The 14470-nt window shown below is 40.0% G+C and overlaps 1 pseudogene; it reads right to left on the bottom strand.

Moving 5' to 3' along the window:
- Positions 1 to 301: 301 nt before the first annotated feature.
- LOC118853960 lies at positions 302 to 1992 on the bottom strand (annotated as a pseudogene).
- Positions 1993 to 14470: the final 12478 nt, after the last annotated feature.

Raw genomic sequence — 14470 nt, 5'->3', positions numbered from 1 at the left:
TAGAAATACCTGCCGTCAGTGCTAAATGGCACGAGACACATGGTCCTATACAAACTGTAATCAAGAGCTTAAATATGTTAGTAACTGCACACTAATATGCCACAATATCCCTCCCCCAATGTTTATAATGGCAACTATTTTTCTAAGGATGACAACATAGATATCACGAGGTAATTTTATTCTTGGGACATCTCAAATAATTGTAACTGTTTTATAGCAATGAGAACAGATAACACAGTGACACGGATGGGACAAAAAAAAAAGGGATGGATCATTTCATTTTGGGAAGTTGTACCTTTCCATTAAGCTGTGTGTACCTTTTCCTATTGCTGTCACTCACTGGACAGTTAGGGTGTACAGCGCTGGATGAAGCGTGGATACAGGCACACATCTCGAATGTGGTATCTGTTCAAAATCCAAGTTAAGAATCGTTCCAAGCCCAAGCCATATCCTCCATAAGGACATGCACCATATTTTCTCTGATCAGTGTACCAGTAGTAGGGAGTGGGATCAATGTCTTCTCTCTTGTATCCCTTTAGCAGTTCTTCACCATCCCAGATATGCATGGAACCTCCCACAATTTCACCGACATTTGGCATCAACACATCTACAGATTCAGTAAGCCAGGAATCCTCAGGACATCGCAGCGTATAGGAGGACTTGATCTCTGCAGGAAATCGACACAACAAGATTGGTTCATTAATGATGTCTGTCGTCAGTCTCTCAGGAGCTTCTGGGGTATCCTCTCCAAATTCGTAGTAGGTGCCATCTTCCTTCTTTACATCATGTTCCTTTAGCCACACAATGGCATCTGAGTAGTTCATCCATTTGAAAAGTCTTTTGGGGGGTGTAAAAGTGGGGTTGAGTTCATATAATAAGCTTGCTGCAGGTGATGTTAAGATCCTGTCTGCTACATCACAAACCAAGTCTTCCAGACAGTTCAGGAGATCATCAAAAGTCAGGAGAGGGCACTCGGCTTCAATGTGAGTGTACTCTGCTAGATGTCTTCGTGTCCTGGACTGTTCTGCTCTGTATGACTGAGCAATACAAAAGACATCTCCTAAAGCTGGGAGGCAAGTCTCCAAATATAACTGTAATGACTGAGTCAAAAATGCCTCTTCTCCAAAATAGTCAAGTTTGAAACGCGTAGCACCGCCTTCCACCTGTGTTTGTACTAATGTTGGAGGAGTGACTTCACAATATCCCCTATCAGAAAAGTGATCTCTAAAGCATCTGGTGATCACTGAACGTGCTTTCAAGATTTTGGACATGTTCTCTCCTCGGATCACCATGTGTCTATTATTAAGCTGAACATCTATATCAGACTCTTCATTTATCAGGTTATCAGCTCCTCCAGCAGGGGCTAAGCCAATCAATTCTTAATAGTCACAGCTCAGCTCATGGCCTCCTGGTGCCTGCTTGCTTTCTGGGGTAAGACTGAGCATTCCGTATACTGCCACGCTACTCTCTGTAGACAAGACCACTCCATTGTAACACTGACACAGTTCATCTGACAAGAGACTGAAGATATCCTGTGCCATCTCTTAATAGAAGAAACATTAAATTCTGTCCTTGCATATGCACCTGTGCACCCAGCCAAACACCTTCACTCGTTGGCCTCGATGTGCTTCTAAAGCACAAACCTTTACACATTTTGCCTCTGGAAGACTTGAATTCCGTTTAATGGTAATCTTTGCTTCCTCTAGGTTTTTTTCCCATCTCAAAATGTCTTCTGCCTCTTTTTATCTCGAGATTCATTCTTCATTTGTTCCCTGTGCCATATTTTTTAATGTTCTTCAGCCATGATTTGGAAATAATATCCCATCTCTCATTTTCTTTTTGTGAATCCACATAAAGGGTAGGAAATGGCTCCTTTCCTACTGTCATCAAAGCCTTTAGGCTGGTTTTAAAAGGTTTCTCTTTTGTTCCATCACCAGTTGCATCACTCCCCTCTCAATCTGAGACATAGAGTTTCCCCAACACCATTCTGATCACCTCTCCAAATCCTGGTCTCACTTCTTAAAGAGGCCTATTTACTGCATGGGAATTACCTCATTCCAAGTGAGAACCTGAAAAGGCTTTAGCCTGAAAAGGCCAGAATCTCCCAGCGCATCTTGGCTAGTCTCCAGACATCTTGGTGAACATCAGGCCACTGGACCCAGATAACTCTGGAGGAGAAAGTGAGGCTGGTGACCTTGCACAGCCCTCCCTCACTCAAATAACAGTCAACCGCAAGTCATGTCATCATTTCCCTGATGTCATGGTCCTATTCAAAAATAAACGACACACCACAACAACATATGCTAGGGCCCATCCCTGCATAGATGAATTTTTGGAAGCTGAGGAACAGTCTGCCCAGCCAAGGCCTATCCCTGGCCTTCAGAGCTTCTTCCTCTCCTTCTGGTTGGATCCCCATCCAGAGGTCTGTAGTAGCAGCAGCACCAACAGCAGCCAAACAAGAGCAAGGCAGCTCTCCCTGGCCTTCTGCCTTCCAGGCGTGTGTGTGTGTGTGTGTGTGTGTGTGTGTGTGGTGAGATTATCAGTATTGTGAGAAATGGTGGGAGGAATTTTTATTTCCACAGGATAGTGACAGCAGATTGTAAGTCAGGTAATTGGTTCTAATCAGAGTTGTGATAGAGACCAGGCTTCTGATAGGGTGAAAGGTTACAGGCTTGTATGCATGCTTAAGGAGCTGTTTGAGGAGGGCATGACATAGGCAGTCATGGGTTTGCATCTGGCCAATGAAGAGCCAGGAGGGATATAAAAATTGGGAGTCACTAAAAGGACTGGCATTTGTCTGAGTCCTTGTACTCTCCCTGTACTCCGTTCAGGGAATGTACACATTTTTTGCAGAAAGAATAAATGTACAATATAATGAAAATCTTCCTGGATTCCCAACAAGTATTGTTTATTCCAATACTAAGTATGTTTCTAACAATTGGTGGCTCATCTGGGATTTTAAGATGTCTTGAGCAAAAAAATTCTGGAGGACGAGAAAGACATGTCCCTTTAATTTTAAATGGTTCTTGTGCTTTGACACTTTTGCTCATAGACTGTTAAGAATCTCAGGACCAGATTAATTAAAGTGAAAAAATCAATTTAGAAAAACAGAAAAAGGAGTGGATTCTCCTGACACAAGTATTTTTTCCAGATAGCCCTTCAGGAGGGTAGGATGGGTTATTAAGGAAGTAAGGGTCCAGAAGGAGTGAATTCTCCTGGATAGGGGTAAATTCCCCTGGAAAGAAAAATAAATGAGTGATAGTTCCTCTAAGGACCATTAATGAAATAATGGGGGAAAAGCCTGCAGGGAGGATATGAGGGTAAATGGTAGAAACATGAGTTTTTGCTGAGTTTTCTTTTGAATGGTCTGAATTCTAAATTGGTTTCCAATTTTATTTTAAATGCATGCTGTCTTGTCAATGTCTTGTCTGTGTGTCTGGGAAAAGTTCCATGGTTTGGGGCGAGAAATCTCTAAGATCCATAATTAGAGAAAGAGAACATTGGGAAAGAACTCCCACTTTTAGGCTTTCAGTGAGAGATTTAGCTTCTTTTTGGTTCCAACACTGGCCTAGTTGGAATACCAGACTAAAATTTAATTATAAAAAGCCAGCAGCTTTTAGAACTGAGAAGTAATCAGAGACAAAGCAGCCCAGGGGAAGTTAGGGATGATAGGGAAAATAAAGCTAAGTGTGTGAGGTAGTAAGAAAATAAAATGTGTAGATTTCGCAGAGAATATATATGTGTAAACATATATCTATATCCATTCATATCTATACTTAGAAATGTTTAAAAATCAAGAAATAAGGAAGTGGAAAAATTCTGAGGCTGTGACAGCCTGATTACTCAGCCTCTGGGAAACTTACTTTCTTTTTTTTTTTTTTTTTTTGGTCCTAAAACTTTTTGTTCTTCTAGTTCTGGTTCAAAGATTTATTAAGAATAGGGCCACTGTGACCTGCTTTCCTTTACTGTAAAAGTACTGTAAAAGGATGGAGAGGGTCTCCCCCTCCCTTTATCCTATTATCCTTTTTCAGATTTACAGATGTCACCTCAGTTGTAGTCATTAACTAAGGAAATGGGAACTGGAGTTTCTGTGCCTTGATTTCCTGGTACTTTGTCGAGCTTTTCGAGCTCAGATTGTAAGCCTGCCTCCGAGCCAATGGTAAGAAGGGTCAGAAGTTGGCAGGAATTCTCTTGTGCTAGGTATAATTATTGGTGCTTTGTTCCTTGTGACTTTGCCTCCCTTGCGAGATCTGTTCTGCAGGGGACGCCCTATTTTCTGGAAAATCGAATAAAATTTTATTTCTGTTCCGACCCTAAGATGGCTCCTTATTTAAAATTATCTTTTTTTAATTGGTGAGGGTCTTTCATCCCATACACTGAGGGTTTCAGATTAAGGTTTAATTAGATCCTAAAGGTCAAAAATCTATATTTTATGTTTGTATTAAATCAATGTATCTGATATCAAGCAAAGTATTTTAAAGCTTCAGAAATAAGGAGATCTGTGTGAAAACGGGATGATCACTTTATGGGTTCAATGGTCTATTTTAAAATGTGATTAAATTGTTAGACATTTAACTTATACTCTTTAAGGTACAGAAAAAAAAAACCTGGATGAATTGTTGAGTATAATTTCTTTTTTATTTATTTGAAACGTAATAGTTTAGATGGAATGGGGGAGCAGCAAACTTGCATGCCCTTAACTACTCCCTTCCTCCCCATTCTTTTTCATTCAGGTGGTATGTTAAAGAGTACAAGGAAATTTTCATGTTGTTTTAACTATCAGGTGCTGAAACTAAAAAAAAAAAAAAAAAACCAAACTTGTAGCTTGATTGTGATAATTAATGATCCCTGAAGCGGATAATTATTAACTTTGCTCATGTAAGGTATAACTGAATTTTGTTTCCAAAGAGATTATATAAAAATATGATTTGAATTTATATTAGTGGCTAGTGGTAGGGAATAACACTCCCTTCTCAGACCGCTGAGGAAGCTAGCTGCCTCAAAATAAGCATAACTGAAGGGCAAACTCATTTATTCTAAGAAAGGCCTTCTTGTATCTCCAAAAAGCTGCCAGGACAGATGTAATTCACAAAGGGATGATATATTTATTCTTGATAATCCTGGGCTCCTCTTCCACTCACACCTTTGTCAATTCTCTTTAGAGAATTGCTATCTGAGGCAGACAAATGGAGGGGAAACTAAAAATATTTTAGCTTGATATAAAGAATAAATGTATGAAGATGAGAGGGGTGGGGGAGCTGCATACCCATGTGCTCTTAAGAGCCACTCCCTCCTCATCTTTCTTTAGAAGACTCGAAGACATTTTTTTAGAGTTCGAAGCTTTTCCTTGGAAGGGAAGGGGCCAAACCAAATTCCTTAGGCCTTTAGTCTTCTCTAAGCACCTTTTTGTAAAATCTCTGAAGAACAGGAGTAAGGAATGGGAATGCCTAAGGTGAGGTTTGATGAAAGCTGACCAATGAGGGTTAGGGAGCCGATTTGAAATCTGGATGAATTATAAAAGCAAGTAATGATATGAAATAACAATCTTTTCTTTCTACATTCACTCATGGCCAGGTAAATATTCCAAATACCTGGGCCAGAGGCAATAGTTTGCTCCGAGAAAAGAACTATTCAGTGCTGGTAATATACAGCTAGATAAAATGTATTTAAGGGAATATATAAATACCAAAGGTAATAGGATCAGCAATTTCTCTATGTGATGATCTGGAAATGTAATTGATGTTATCTCATTTCTAAATTTCATTTTTAGAGTTCTCTTAGGTTGTAAAATTTGAGAGACTATTTTTAGGTAGACATGGTGATGGAAGCAATTTTATGGTTTTTATAATATATGAATTGATCTTTTAAAGAGGGTTTGATAAAAATATGATAGCTTGAAAGTGTTATATTTGGCTATAAACAAGTAATATTATAGCAGATTTTTCATTTGAAATCTTGCCTTCTATGAAAATGTATACAGTGGTTTAGGCTGTTAGTTTCCACATGTTGGTAATGAGATGAATGACTCCCTGTGTAAGGAGATTTACAAATGCATTCACCTAAATTGATAATGAGTTGTCTCAAGTTTTAGATATATATTCTCAGCTATATTATTTAAAAAGCAGTTTCTTTTACCTGAATAGTAAGGATTGTACTGTCCTATTGTTGTCACTTAAATTATAAATGTCCAAGTTTTGTCTTTATTTAAAAGGGAATTTCAGTTAAAACTGGTTTGCTATAAATCAAACATTCACTATGTTTGTAAAAGGAAGCTGGGTAATTATGCAAAGATCTTGTTTGGGATCTCCTCTTGAAATTTCTGTCAATGCAGAATTATAAACTGTTTAAAAACGTGAATTTGTGGATAATAACCTTTTCTTTTAAAGTGCTAAGAGTATTGGGCCTTAGAAGTTAAAATGTTACCACTAGTGATTATAAATCCAGATTTGATTTGTTCATTCGCCTAAGTTACAGTCACCTGATTGGTAATTAATTGGTTCTGTTTCAAGTTTTAAATACATGATAATTGCTTGTGGTGTGGTTATATTTCTAAATTTTCTTATATTGTGCCAACTTGGTTAACATTGCATTACCTATGTTGTTAGAAAAGCAATTCCTTTTACAATCTAGATGTTGTTAAATTAAGAATTGTACTTAATTAAGAATTGAGGTTGTTAGCTAAAACAAGCATTTTTGGAGCCCTCTAGTCATAAATTCTCATCAACTTTGTGTAAAGTCTTCTGTGTAGTGGCATTCCTACTGAGTAAGTTTTTAAAGGCCTGGTAAGCTTTGTTATTGTGGTAAGGCCAGTTTAATTGGGTGTGTTCTTACATTAGGGAAAAAAAAAAAACCTGAATTTCCTTCCCAAAGTAAACACCTTTTGGGTGCTTGGGAATCTGTGAATGAATCCCAATGTTTAAAAGTTTATTTCTTCTTTAAGGAGGAGAGCACACATATCATTTTAGAGCTGTTGAAATGATTTTATTCATAAAGGTTTAGTGATTATTCCTCTTCGTATCAGGATAAATTTTAATCTATTTTTCAGAAACGGAAAATACTTTAAAATGTTTTGTAAAATCTTTTGTATAGTTTTTAGAAGGCCTACTTTATTATAGTTCAAGCCCACTGTGCATTTTATGAGTCTTTGGGTGAGACCAAAAGTCTTGGAAATATGCTTATTGAGGGTGGGATGTGGAAGGAATATAAGGGAGACAGGGGAATTTGATGACCCAGGAAGGAAGGGGAGATGGACAGAGACTCTGGGGCACCTTAAACAGTGTCCTCAGCCTCCTCCTCATTCTCCATCCCCCTTTTTCTTCAAAGTCCAGTCCTTCTGCAGAAATATTTGTAAGACTGAATCTAAATGTGCCTCACAGAGATACCCAGATAGGTCTGGGCAAATTTTAATTCCTCCCTATTTTTGAGTGAGATGGAAATGGATGTTTCTTTGATCAGGAGCCAGTAACCTAGGTCACTATCCAGGGCCTCATTTTAATATAGCTCCCCTCCCAGCATGTAGGCCCATCAATTGGCATCCCTTGGGAACACTTACTATTTGAAGAGCATATGTTTTACAACTATTATTTAGGAAGGTTGTTAGCTAAGCTATTTATGGTCACTGTTTTAATGTTAATTGATGACTGTGTATGCAGAGAAAGGGGGATAGAGAGCAGCTACAGAGAAGACTCCTCAGGTAATAACCTGGGCATGGAGTTCCCGAGCAACGAACCTGATTAGCTTAGAATTTGCAAATCATCTCTAGTAACTGGCTTAGGGCATGTTATAAAATTAGAATTTGAGATGTGGATCCTGGTAAAGTTTTGATTGATGAGACTTGCCATCAGATGGAAAGGAAACCACCCTTTGGGGGAGATGTCATTAGTTACTTAAGAAGAAACAACAGGCAGATGTGATGCTGTGTGTGGAAGGCTGAGATGTTTTCTTTTACTTTTGGTAGCAGCCTCTATAATCAAAACAAGTAGTTAGTGATAAAAAGGTATCTCTGAGAATCTGTTACTATTGTGAAGTAAAGTTGTAGTACCCAAGACCTAGAAGGTTTTATGAGGAAAAATGAAAAATTTGACTAATGCAAATATGTGAAATGCTGTTTTCAATTAAATAATTGGGTTAATTGCTCCTCTTGTATAGACATGTGAAAGATGACATGCTTTCTAAATATTAATGGGGATAACTAAATAAAAGGAAAATAAATGATACAAATGCAATATTGAATCATTATCCCATAGACCAAGGTTGGGATTTAAAGTCACTGTGTATCTATGTGAAATAAGGTCCTTGTTGCAAAATGATGTAAGAGAAAGTGGGTATTAATAAAATTGACTGGATTAACTACCGGAACTAAATCAGAGACATTTTCAGTTTGCGGAAAAGAATTTCAGTGTAAGTTTCTTAGAAAGAGATAAGTTGCAGAATATTTCTGCATTGATGGGGAAAGTTAACTTCGGCTGTTTTGATTTGAATTCATCCCATGATTTAAAACATAAGATAAAGTTAGTATTTGAAACTATCATATTTATATGGCTCAATTCTTGAAGTATATCTCATTTTTTCAGATTGGGCATAGTTAGAGGAGAATAAAAAAACCTGAGAAACCGATGCAAATCCTTTAGAGCAATGACTTATGATCTTAATGGGAAGATTTTGTGAGCAAAGGTAGGAGTACATGCAAGCTATTTAAGGCTCACTTTAAAGATGTTCTTTAACCACTGTGAGATCATAGTTGTATCTGAAACTGATTATTGGATTTTGCTATTCATAGACCTAATAGGACTGTTAACTGACTGTTTTTCTGAGTCTAACTCCATGGGTGGATATCTATCAAGGAAGGCTGTCTGAGCCACTGATCCATAATGTCAGCAGTCTTGTGTAGGGCAAGTATGAACTGCTGGTATGAATTGTAGGTTGAGAGGGCAACTGTTCGGCATGTGCTGAGGTAGGACTCTTTTGACTTGATTCCTTAAATAAAACCTGGTAGACTTTACGCCTGGCTCAATGCAGTTTGTAGTTTGCAGCTTGCCATAACGTCTGCCTGAAAGTTAGGGAAATATTGTTCCCTTACTATATGTTAAGTCTCTAATATCTCAGTGGCAAATTTCTATGATCAGAAGGTTTTGCAAGTACAGTAACATATCTATTAAAATAATTGATTATGGGACATCTTAGATTACTATAAGCCTGAGCTATTACCAGGTTTAGGATTTTAGCCCAAACAACAACTAGCTATTTAGACTTGATACCTGTTACTATTCCTGTATAAGTTAGGGTCTTTTAATTCTTTGTAATAGTATGGAGATAAGCCAAGGGCTTGTGAGAATATTATTTTGTTACTTTGTTAATATGTTTATCTAAATTTTGTCATCATTAGTAATGTTGAAAGTGGAATGGCTTTGGTTCATTTTGTAAACGTCTTAAAAGAAACATGGCATGACTAGAAATTTATGGCTTAATATGCACTGTGTTGAAAATTTATTACTTAATGTATTTATGTATGTACTGAAGCCTGTTATTAATTCCTTAGTGAAATATCATCCTCCTGGTCAGGAAATTAACAATGGATTAATGTAAAGTATAAGAAACTGGGTTATGATGTGAATTTCTTAAACATGAGAATTGGCCAAGGTTCCAATTGTGAATTTGTAGAAATGATGAGGATATAAAAGCTTTAGGGATGTTAGCTTAAAATTGTTCGAAGGTCACTTTTGTAGGAGCATGGACCAAAAAAAAATCATTCCTACAAGAAGACAACAAGGAGAAGATGCTGAGATGCTGTGCTGGAGATAGCTGGAACAAGTACTAAGGACCAGAGCACTTCATTGATGATGTTCCCAGCCAGAGACTTTTGAATCTTACAAGGACAACTGCAGTATTCTGCAGCCTTTGATTTGTCAATGCATTGATCAACCTTTCTCTCTTCCCATATTTACTTAAAGGGGTGATTGTTAATGGGAAGAATTCATATGGGAGAGAGTAAGGGACTATTAAAGAGGTGGAAACAAAAATTTGAACAAAAGATAAGAGAAGGATATTGTGAGAAATGGTGGGGGGAGTTTAGTTTCCACAGGTCAGTGATAGCAGATTGTAAGTCAGGTTACTGGTTTTAATCAGAGCTGTGATCTAGCAGAGACCAGGCTTCCATTTGGGTGAAAGGTCAGAGGCTTGTACTCATGCTTAATGAGCTGTTTGAGGAGGGCTTGACACATGCACTCAGCGGGTTGCATCTGTCCAATGAAGAGCCTGGTGGGAGATTCCAATTGGGAGTCAATAAAAGGACTGGCATTTGTCTGAGTTCTTGCACTCTCCTGTACTCCATTCAGGGGCCACAACCATTTATTCAGAAAGAATAAATGTACAACATGATGAAAACCTTCCTGGATTCCCAATGAGTGTTGTTTATTCCTAGACTAAGTATATTTCTAACAGTATGTCTGGTGGGTGAGAAAGCCTTTTTTTCTTCCCTTTTTTCTTTCCCCCATTCTTGCTCATTCCTTCTGAAATCCCTTCCTTTCTCCTTTCCTTTCTCTTTCCTTCTGTTATAAATATACTTATGCTGACTAGCAATAAACGACACTCTTTGGAAAGCCAGGAAGGCTCAAAGTGAGGAAGGGGAGAAAGCAAGTTGTGGAACTGGAGGCCTTCCAAGTGAGGAATCTCCACCCTCTTTTCCTCTCCTCTCCTCTCTTGGTACAGGATGAGCAGAAGTGAAGAAATCATGAGCAGCCTAGACACCAAGGTAGTCACACAATCCAATACCTGGTCAAGAAATTATGATCCCTATGCTTCCCCCCATTCCACCTTTTTATCCTCTCCACCTGCAGGCCCTCAAACTGAAGATGGGATGTCTCTCCCTGGTGGACAAACTTGAGATCATAGACCATACATAGCCAAGCCCAGCATAGCCTAGAAAACTAATCCTGGAAACCCAAATTGACATTGAACTTCAAGGATTCCAGGATGTGCCCTATGCTGTCCCCAGGCATGGGAAAGCTAAAAGGCAGGGACAGAAAAGAAAGGATCAAAGGACAGAGAAAATATGACTATACACAAGAAAAAGGAGTAGGGGAGGAGGGTTATTCTTCAAACTGTTATCATTACTAAGGTAGATGGAAAGAAAGGTTGGGGCTTAATCATCTATGATGAAGTGATTCTAAGAAACAAAATTGGTTAGGAAAAAAAAATGAAAGGGGAAACTATCACCTGAAAACAGAGCATGAAAGGAAGAACAAATACGGAGGAGGCAGGAGTGGGGGGAGGGATGGAGGGCTGCTAAAACTGGAACCTAACTCTTACCAGGTTGGAAGAGAAAACCATGTTTACATCTAAAGTGGTAGAGAAAACGTCAGAACTTGTAGAGAGGTGTGAAAACTGGGGGACAGGGTGAAGGAGTGACTTTGATAAGTGTATCCAGATGAAGATTGAGAGGGGCTGACTAGATAAGGGAGAGTCTTTTAGAGGCTTGTCTAAGTTTAGGAGGAAGAGAGTAAGGGGACAAGAGAAGGTAACCCAATATGGTAAGCTGAGAAGGAAAATAGTGAGCCAAAGTAAGATGCTGGGTAATTCAGAAATAGTAATTATAACTTTAAATGAGAAAAAAAAATACAATTCACTTGGAAAAAACAAGTCAAGCATAGGAAAGGAATAAGGAACAAAATTAGGAAGTTTATCAGTAGCAGATGATAAACTGTGTAATGCAGTAAGTGTCAAAACTATATGGTCCTGGATAAGAGTGATCAATGTAATAAAGAAGACACACAATTGACAGCAGCAAATAAACATCATAAGCATGTAACTGACAAATGTAAAGACCTAAGCTTTGGGGAGAAGAATTCATGATTTGTTGGGAAAGCTAGAAAGTGGCATGACAGAAACTGGCCATTATCTTACACCATTTACCAAGATCAGGTCAAAATGGATATGTGGCCTAGACGTGAAGGGAGATTTCAGAAGAAAATTAGGAGAACCCAGAGCATATTACCTATCAGAATCATGGATGGGACAACAATTTATGAAGAAACAAGACACAGAGATCAGTTAGGTGTAAAGGGGATCATTTTCACTGAATTAAATTAAAAAAAAGATTTTTTTTTTACAAAAGAAATGTAGCCAAGATAAGAAGGAAAGCAGAAAATGGTGGAAAAAACTTTTTAGACAGTTTTTCAGACAAAGATCTCCTATCTGAAATATATACAGAACTTTGTGAAATTTTCAAGAGTACAAGACATTCCCCTATTGATAAATAGCCAAAGCACAAGAATACGCAGTTTTACGATGATGTTTCTTTTCTTGGAGGCAACGTGGCTGAGGAGGAAATGTGTCTTGCCTGACCTCACAGGGAGAAGGGTATCCTAATCTATGCATTCTAGAAAGGGGAGAGAGAGAGGACGGCAAAAAAGAAACCATTTCACGTTCTAAATTGCCTTTTTCCTCCTCCTGTTTTATTGTTTCCTCAACCACAGGTACTACTTCTTTCACATTTTATTTGTCCAATTGCATAGAAAAGAAATTTTAACAGTCATTTCTTGAAGTTCCACCTTCATTCTCTCCCTCCCCCCTCGAACCAAACCTCCCTTTCTTCTCTCTTCTCCCTGAAGACCATAAGGAATTTGATGCAAGTTCTACAACTGGAACGGCGACGAGGAAAAAAGAAAGGAACACTTAAGAAACAAGAACAACCCAAAAAAGCCACGGCGCGGGGGTGGGGGGTGGGGGGTGGAGAAGATTTAAAACAAAAAATAGTCTGCTTCCCTCCACATTTGGCTCCCCTCAGGTCTTTCTCTGGAGGTGCAGGGCAGTTTTCACCATTTCCCCAGCGTTTCTGGATGTTTTGTGTCTTAGTTTGTGTTCAGTTCCAAATTCTCTGCTTCCATGATTTTTGCTCTATCTCATGTCCCTTGTCCTTCAAGAATTTGGATGCTCTACCATTTGGACATGGCTGCTATGCTGGGCTTTCTGCACTGCAGCTGAACCAGAAAAGAATCTGTTCCACCATCTTAGGTGATCCCTCCCGGTGGTTTCAAGCGTATCTCTGAACCAACACATTTTTGCCTTTTGCATTACGTCCTGATCTGTCATCTACTGATTCCACCCCCGCCCCCACCCCACCCCCACCACCACACCGATCATTGCTCTGTCTCCCCTAGAGCCCACATCCCTGCCCTGCCCAGAACCTTTAGGTTCCCACTACCCAGACCCAATCTCTTTGATTCATTTCTTGAGTATTTCATGGGGGGAGAGGGGAAGGGAGCAGATCACAAAGAATCTTTTTGTCCTGCATACATGTACCCAGCCACCCCTTTCTTCAGACAGCCCGGTCTGCTCTCTGCTTCCACTCTCTGTCTTGCCAGAGCTCTATACTGTCCTAGAGCACCTCCTCGGATGACTAGAGCAAGCAGATCCTTGGGCCCCAGCCCCAGGACCCCTTCTATCAAAGTCTCTCTGTGTCTGTCTCCCTCCCTGATTCTGTCTCCTGGTATCTCTGTATCTCTGTCTCTCTCTTTCTCTCCCTCTCGGTCTCTTCGTCTATCTCTTCGACCTCCACCTCCCACAGCAATCCTCTCTTCTAAAGTCTGTTTTGCTTAAGCCCATCCCCTGTCCTCAAGAGACCATCAGTCTTTCCCACAAGTCTGTGGTCCTCGGGCTGCCATCGCTTCCCCTTCCCCCTCTCCTCCCCCCCCCCCCTCCTCCTCTCCCTCCTCCTCTCCCTCCTACTCCCTTCACACACACTCAGATGTACTTTCCAACTGCCAGCATCTGAACGGGCAGACACCGAGCCACCGTTTCAAGCGCGAGGGGGTGGCCAAGGACTGCCCCAACAAGCACCCCCCCCACCCACCCAGTGGGCAACCAGCTGGCAGCCCTACAAGGCGGCGTTGCTAGGTCGCTTTTTGCGAGTCTCGACCAGAGACTTAACCCCACGTTTCACCACTCCTCCCAGAAGGCAAGGCCTTCCTGTTCCCAGCCACAGGCAATAATCCGGGCAGACTTCTGGAGCCCCAGATTAACCCATTTAATGGTCATAGAAGGCGAGGAAAGGAATTTTGAAACAGGCACCTGTGAGATCTAGGAATAAGGAAAGTGCTGGCGTCCATAGAAGAGAAACAGAAGATCACGGGAGGTAAAAGAACTCTTTCTGATTCTCCGAAATTTAAGATGTTTCGCGCTAGGCTTAAGCCAGGCAGTCCCAATGAGAAGAGAAGCGAGGACTCTTGTCTTTCTCAGTGTGGTCACCCTCTCCCACCCCGACAACAAGCCTAAAGTAAATGTCGGCTAAGGGCTAAGGCGGCTCCCCTGGTGTACTGGTTATTTTGTTTCTTTTCTGCTTCTCAATGCGGGTAGGGGGCGGGGGGTGGGAGAAAGGGATGGAGGTAGAGCCCGGAGTTAGATGCAAAACTCAAACTAGAAAGAACAAGTTACTTTCTCTTTGGGGCATCAAGAACCGAGAGTCAGAGAGATT

This window comes from Trichosurus vulpecula, chromosome 6 (genome assembly GCF_011100635.1).
Source record: "Trichosurus vulpecula isolate mTriVul1 chromosome 6, mTriVul1.pri, whole genome shotgun sequence".
NCBI lineage: Eukaryota > Metazoa > Chordata > Mammalia > Diprotodontia > Phalangeridae > Trichosurus > Trichosurus vulpecula.
Note: the sequence above shows the minus strand (reverse complement) of the source record. Positions and strands in the feature narration are given on the sequence as shown.